We start from the raw sequence: 7,844 nt of genomic DNA on the forward strand, positions 1-7,844 counted from the left end.
ATATGACTCACAAAGATAATGTAACAAAATAGCAAAACCAATTTATGGAATATTTTCGAATTTTTGTACTTTTTTTTCTTTTTTTCCCTTCTGCACAAGTGATGGTGCAACTCGAAAATCGCAAGAAAAAATCTCAAAATTTCGAGAATCTTCACGAAAGGTTAAGAATGATAGAACAAAACAGATCTGCAAACAGAACGAAAAAATAAACAGATCTGATAATAACAATGGATACTGTAATTCAATCTTCAATAATCTGAAAAAGAAATCAAAATTCGTCCAAATATTTATTACAAATTCAAAAGATATCAAAAGATAAGTTACCAAATTATCTAGTGTTAAAAATAAGGTGAAAATATATTTTTCCGCATTCCAAGCGCCGCGGCGCTGATCCAGTAGCGCCTAGGCGCTGAACCTTCGGCTGTGGCAGCGCCTAGGCGCTACAGTTACGACCATGTAGTGCCTAGGCACTACATCCTAGCACCTAGGAGCTAGGCAGCTTTGCCTAGCGCTACAGCGCTTCTTCCCAGGCGATGTGGCGCTGGTCCACCCACATTACTCCGCACTTAATAGCATCCGTTTAGCCTTCAAGATCACTTCTATACATCACGACTCCTTTGAGGTTTGGAACCTTGCTTGCGCTTTCTCTCACATTACTCCCTCGTGATTGGTCCTTCCGGCAACTCTAAAGTATTTCACGCTTTCCTCGGAGCTTGACCTACCATGGTTGCATCACTAATTGTGTAGTTGGCAGGAGAGAGAAAATATAATAGCGTAAACATTTAACGTGTTATCTCATATATAATGATACCATGTATCTACTAGAATCATATCAGAATTCTTACTATTAATGTTGTCCAACTAAGATATTAGAATCTTATCCAGATAATATAATCTTGTATAGATCTAATTTAGACAATGTAATCATATCTAGATCATTTCTAGATAGTGCAATCTTATCTAGATAATGCAATCTTATATAGATAATGTTCAATCAAGAAAATACTTTGAATCAAGATACCAAAATTCTAAGTTATAGTTTAATTAGGATACTCTAGTCTAATGAATCAAAACTCTTACTGAGTATTTCGCCTAAACAAGGACTCGTACTAATTAGGGTTTCAATAGGATTACTCCAAGCCTAATCCATCATACGATCAATGATTGTGGTTTCATCGTATTCTCGATCTGACGATACGACATCATCGATGTGACGAAGATAAACAGCTTCTTTTAATGTTATAAAGTAACACATTTTGAAAACTACTGAGTCAAAGTCAACCATCAACTGACTCAAATTTTGTTAGTTGTCTATTTTGGAACTCTTTCAAATAAATTAGGCAGTCACACTCTCTCATCACAAATTTATTAGGCATGCTAAACCTCAAAACTTTAAAGTATGAAATACGCTTATAAATCCTTTTATAAGCCAAATGTATGATCTCCATCAAACTTTAATTACCAAATTAACTCATTTAATTTGACTGTCTCAACAGGAACACAGAAATCAATACACATGTGATCCTTAATGGTTTAGGGACACAGATAGTAGCGAGTTTACAACACATATGATTCGAGTCAACATGTGTGCTCGTACACGTCTTGCTAATGATGCTAAGGCCGCGAAGAAGGGAGGCGAGAGACAATTTTATTTGATGTCTACGGAAAGACCTTGAAATCTGATGGTCTTGTTGGTCTTTACCGTGGATTCAACATCTCATGTGCTGGTATTATTATGTATCGTGGTTTATAGTTCGGAAATTACGAACGAATACTTGATGTGATCAAAATCCGATTTTCTGCAACTTAACACAATAAGGATACATTTTCAACGCATTACATCAAGCACTTATTGGTGTGCCACATGAGACTAAGATTTATATGTTCACGATTAGAGGATAATTTCTTTGCTAACTTTGCCCTTGGTTGGCTCGTCACTAACTGTGCTGGTCTTGCCTCTTACCTGAATGACACCGTCCGTAGAAGAATGACGATGGCGTCTGGCGAAGCTGTGAAGTACTAGATCTCGATGGATGCATTTGGTCATATCCTCAAGAATGAAGGTGTCAAATCTTAGCCAACATCCTTGTTGGTTAGGACAAACTTCAAATGATCGTAGTTTTCGGTATGAAATATGGCTCTGGTGGAGGTTAAGTTCGTCTTCCTTAGAATTTTGGAAAGATAGATGTGTGATGAAAGTCTTTTTGTGAAATTTTAAAAGTGACAACTATTCATAAATCAGCAAATTGGTGTCCATGAACTATTGATAAATTGATTTTCATCTAATTTAAAAATCAAATTTACTATTAACCTAAATTATTTTTAAGTCTAATTATCATTATAAATTTAATTAGGTATATATTTTTATTTTAAAGATTATTTAATTTATTTTATTAATTATTTTTTAAAAAACTATTGTATGTATTTAAAAAAATTTATCATGATCAATATCAACTCAAATATACAACTAATTTTTTTTCATAAATACAAATATAATAAATAAATATTTGTCACAAGAGCCCTGAGTTATTGTCTTCGGATATATTTGGTATTGATTTGTTAGAATTCCGAAAAGTGTTAAACATGAAAGTTATAGATCATGAAAAATCTATTGGAAAAAAATCGTGGCGTGTGGATGGCGGTCGAAACACCAATCAGACGGAAAAATCTCACCCAATTTTTATTTACTTTATGTTGAAACGCTTTCCTGAATTTATGTATCAATACCAGATTTTGAAAACTAAAAATAGTTATTTTTGTTTCGGTCGTCCGAAAACAATATCTCTGGTCTCTAGTGATCGAGGTTTATTTATTATATTTTTATCAATGATGCAAAAAATTTATATATTTGAGTTGATAATTATTTATTTTGATATAACTTTTAAATAAATCAGTCAATAAAATAAATTAAATAATTTTTGAAATAAAAATGTATAGCTAATTGAACGTATTAATGGTAATTGGACTTATAGGTTAAGAATAAAATTGATTTATTAGCTTTTTCATGTACCAAATTGTCAAGTTATAAATATGTCATATACTAATTAAACTATTTACAATAATTCATATACCAATTTCCGATGAGTAGGTCTCTTGTGAGACGGTTTCACGAATCTTTATCTGTGAGACGGGTCAACCCTACCAATATTTACAATAAAATGGAATACTCTTAGCATAAAAAGCAATACTTTTTCATAGACTCAAATAATAGATCCGTCTCACAAAATACGACGCGTAAAACCGTCTCACACAGTTTTTGTCTTTTCCGAATTATCAACTATCCTTGCAACAAACTAAATTTTACTCTTGAAATTCAACTTCTAAAAAATCTGAATTCTGAAGGCACATTTTTTTTATTTCTGTTTTTAATTATGTTTTACAATAATAGCTCAACAAAACTCCACTTTTATTACTGAATGGAAGTTGAGAGTGAATTAGATAATTTTAACTAGAAGCTAACCTCGTTGAAAGGAAATAGTTTATGCTAGTAACAATAGAAAATTAGAGACGTGTAAAAAATTGTTAGTTCGTGTTTTGATAAATAGATTTCACTTGATAAATGGATTTGAAAAATGCACTTGAATATATAGCTCGAATAATAAAAATATCAATTTTAGTTCGTTAGGTATTGGTTTATGACATTTTTAGTCATATATGTTTCATAAAATCAATTATAATCCTGAAACTAGGTTTTTTTATTTATTTATTAATTTTAGTATTTTCACCAAAATCATGTAATATGGTTAATATTATTGTTAAAAATTATAATCACATTGTCAAATACACGTACATGCCTCGAGAATTTTTTTAACCGCGTACTTGCAAAAAATTAACAATAATATTGATAATTTAATCACGTGATTTTGAAAAAATTGACTAATTTATAATATAAAAAATACAAAAACAAAATCATAGTTACATGACTATAATTGATATAACGAAACTGTTGTGTGCAATAATTGTCCTTGTCAATCGAACCGTGGTGCTTGAGCTGCTGTACTGTTTAAAAGATTTGAGTTGCACTATTACCACTAACTATAACTTTTAATAAAGCGGCTAGCGCTCGGTTCTACATAAACGAAAGTTACTAATATGTCACACATCAATACATTAATAACTAAAATTGACATTTTGCAAATTTGAAATATATTGGTTTAGTAAACAAAGAAGTTTCAGAAAAATTACAAAATACAGTCTCTCATAAGAAACCAACGTTTCATCATTCATGTTAAATCAACCATAAACAACCCAATGGCGGAACAATTGGACTCCCGCAATTTGAATCCAGAATCCAAGTTACTCTACGTGCATTAAAAATGAATAAAAGTTCACTGGAATTCTCACCTCTTTCGGAAATAAGCAAAAATTTTGGTTTCGCGATCAATTTCTGGATTTCTTCGTGGATTTTGATGAATTCTTGGATTCTGAGTATTTCCTTTAGAGTTGGGCGTTTGGTTTGGCTTCGTGTTCAAATTACTTTAAGACTTTATCTTTGACATGTGCACCCTGGGAACCTCTTATCTTAGCTGCTCTCTTATCCTTCCTCTTTGGCTTGTGACTAGACCTTTCCCTCTTCGGTAGCCATCTTTCTGGATCCGGTGGAGGACCAGGTTTTGCAGGGTCGAACCCTTTTGGATACTTTGGGTTTCTCTTCCTTTTCTTCTTTGGTTTCTCCTTCTTCGATTCGTATGCTTCAGCAATGCCCAAAGTAGGACCGTTGCTCTCAACATGCTTCGCGCCGGAGGTTTTCTCCAAACTCTCAACATCAATTCCCGTCATATTATATAGCGTTTTCAGTAGCTTCTCACAAGCTTCTGCCTTCTCAATATCGATATGAGCAGTAGTTTGAATAAGCCCTATCAAGGCCTCGATGCTCCCATGTTTTTCACAACTAGTTCCTCGTAGAGACGAGCTGCCTCATCATTCTTTCCATGTCTGAGCTTAAATGAAGCAGCCTCTTGCACAATGATATCAAGTTTATTGTCTTCGGTCCTGGCATCTGACCACCACCGAATTGCAGCATCAAACACAACATCAGCACCATCGATATCTCCAGCTCGTTCTTTAAGAACGACAAGGGTCGCAACAGTTGCAGGTTTATGTTGAATATCAGGTATTTTCAGTTGAGAGTCGGCTGCTATTTGAGGATGGCCTGCAGCTGCAGCAATCTGTGCACGGGCCAGTAGGATGATGTTTGACTTATCTGGAAATGTACTTGGATCTGAGCTAGGTTTATAATACGATTGTGCAGTCGTAAACATATTACCTGATCCACTTTATTAGAGTGAAGTAGCCATCAGTACATCACTGAATTTTAAGAAAGTTTCTGAAGGATGTTGATGGACCTTAATCATTTTATGCAAAACAATGGAAAACAATATGAAAGATCATCCATAGAACACATGGAAAAGAATGGGAAACTCCTATTTCTGCGGGAGCATGAGAATAAAATGCCGAAGATCTAAACACAAGTAAACCCATCAACATGATATATATACCCGTATTATGCTATTACTTCTTTGATAATCAAACAGCCTTGTGCGTCAAATGATAAAATTTATGTATGTATTGCATTTCACTGTCAGTACTGAACTAAACTAAAAAAAGTTTGATGGAATTCATCTCAAGCCAAAGTCTCAAAAATATAATCCCACATTGATACTCAGTTCTACAGACTAATTTGAGAAACAAGCACACGCAAGTTCTTTAGATGATCTAGGTCACATTAATTATGTACAACAACAAGAAGATGGAAACAAGCTCTACCAACAGAACATGATTAAATTCTTTTTTGACATTGTTATATATTGTATGATTGAAAAAATATTTATCGTATATTTATATCATAAATTTTCGTAATTTAATATTTATTTTTTGAACATTTTTTATTTGATTTAGTAAATATACTTTATTTTTCTACAATTAGATTTTCAAATTTAAATCATATATATAAGAAAGATTTTATTATTATGTGTTTAAATTAAAATTTTAGTATTATTTTTTTGAATTTTATTTAAAAATAATTATAAAAAATTTAAAATCAGGTTATACTGGTTAATCAGGTTGATTCGAGTTGAGAGTTTTCGGATTGGCTCGAGATCAGGTTGGGTTCGAGTTGAACAATTTTTGAATAGTACTATTGCCTGACCCGACTTTACCCACCCAAATTGACACCCCTAAATAGGGCCGAATTCATGCCCCCAAAATATAAAATTTGAGTGTGTATATATATATATATATATATATATATATATAAACGTAATATACATGGATGTAACGATGGATTCAACAAAGCAATCATTCATTATGATATGGAGGTAACATCAGTAGTTAAAGAGCACACCAGCTGGAATTGTATTTTTCAGTTTTGATGTCACCATCTAAATTATTATTTTTAAAGAAAAATAAAAATATTAATTAAGATGGGAGGAAATCATTATTATATACTGGAAATTACATTAGATTAATTTTAAAAAGTTTTAGATGATTTATATGTAATAATTAAGTGCGAGTTTGTTGTATTATAGGCTTTTACCTATAAGACAGCAAGATTTTACCTTCGAGCTGATAGCAACAGCTGCTCAGCATCTTTATCTTTGTTTCTTTCTATCAATGAACAAGCAGCAGTATATGCCAGTTCAAAACTGCTGGTCTCTTTAACTTTGAGGGCCTGGACATCAGAAGCCTTCCCAGCAGAAACCAAGCCAGCAACAAAATTTATGTTTTCTTCTTTCCCTTTCAAGCACTCCAAAGCCTCGTTCAATTTATGTTTCCGATACAAACAGTGTGCCTAATAAGAAAACATCAGTGTCCATAAATATATAGACTGCTCTGGTAGAGAAATAACTGAAAGTTTGCAAATACCAACTTATGCTTGCTAGTCAAAAAGAGTGAATTCTTCTACTTGTGACATGATTATATAACAAAATAGAGAAAAAAACAGAACAAAAGAAATTGCAGTAAAGTAACAGTATTACTTTGCGTATAAAAAAGTGACTTATCTCCAACGGCAACACTCCTCAAGAAACTGAATATAGGTTTAAAATGTACTGGTCAAGTTTTAGACTTGTCAATCCACTTCCATAATATCAATACACGCAAGAGGTTATTTATACTTTCGAAGCTCATAAACAAGATAACTTCTGTCGGCGCCTCAACTTTTTTCTATTTGGATGCTTTCCCCCGCTCTTCAGGGATTTTATATTTTTATTCAAAGGTAACACTGGAAATACTTTTAAAGAAAAGTTCACAAAATCCTTCATTTACTAGAAACTTAATCATGACACACTAACAACCCAGTTCAACACTTGAAAATTTCATTACCATTTCACGTTCAAGACCGAGGTTAGTCGATACTGACGTTGTTTTACAACCACACAATTGAAAACAAGCAGTCTCGTAATAAAATATAAATCAATTTATTACTCATAATTAATCAGTAAACAGTTTTTATAACGTAAATTCTTAAAACAATAAAAATAAGTGGAAACGTGAATTGAAGATGTAGTCGACAAACATATGATATACAATCGACATTGTTCATATCAGGTTCAACAGTTTGTCCTATTAACTTTATATGGAATTTCCTCATTAATTAAAAGATAAAATGAGCTGTCTGTGAGGCCCATTTATATCAAATGTTCGAGATTGAACGTACAGGATTTAGCAGCATGTGTTCCCTGCTTTTTCTTGATCTACTCTACATTTCCTACAAAAAGTCTTTTTTATCATTCTTAGTTTTTAGGTCAAAACAATACATTTGCTTCTCTTCAAGAACATATACAATATGTTTACAACTTGTATATGATGTTGGTGTATCGTTTTCTCATGTTTAAGACGCAGTA

The 7,844-nt window shown here is 32.6% G+C and overlaps 2 pseudogenes; one reads left to right on the forward strand and one right to left on the reverse strand.

The window, feature by feature from the left end:
- The first annotated feature begins 1,583 nt into the window (after positions 1-1,583).
- On the forward strand, positions 1,584-2,154 carry LOC140830246 (ADP,ATP carrier protein, mitochondrial-like; annotated as a pseudogene).
- A 2,068-nt stretch (positions 2,155-4,222) lies between these two features.
- On the reverse strand, positions 4,223-5,262 carry LOC140829834 (uncharacterized; annotated as a pseudogene).
- Positions 5,263-7,844: the final 2,582 nt, after the last annotated feature.

This window comes from Primulina eburnea, chromosome 4 (genome assembly GCF_022965805.1).
Source record: "Primulina eburnea isolate SZY01 chromosome 4, ASM2296580v1, whole genome shotgun sequence".
NCBI lineage: Eukaryota > Viridiplantae > Streptophyta > Magnoliopsida > Lamiales > Gesneriaceae > Primulina > Primulina eburnea.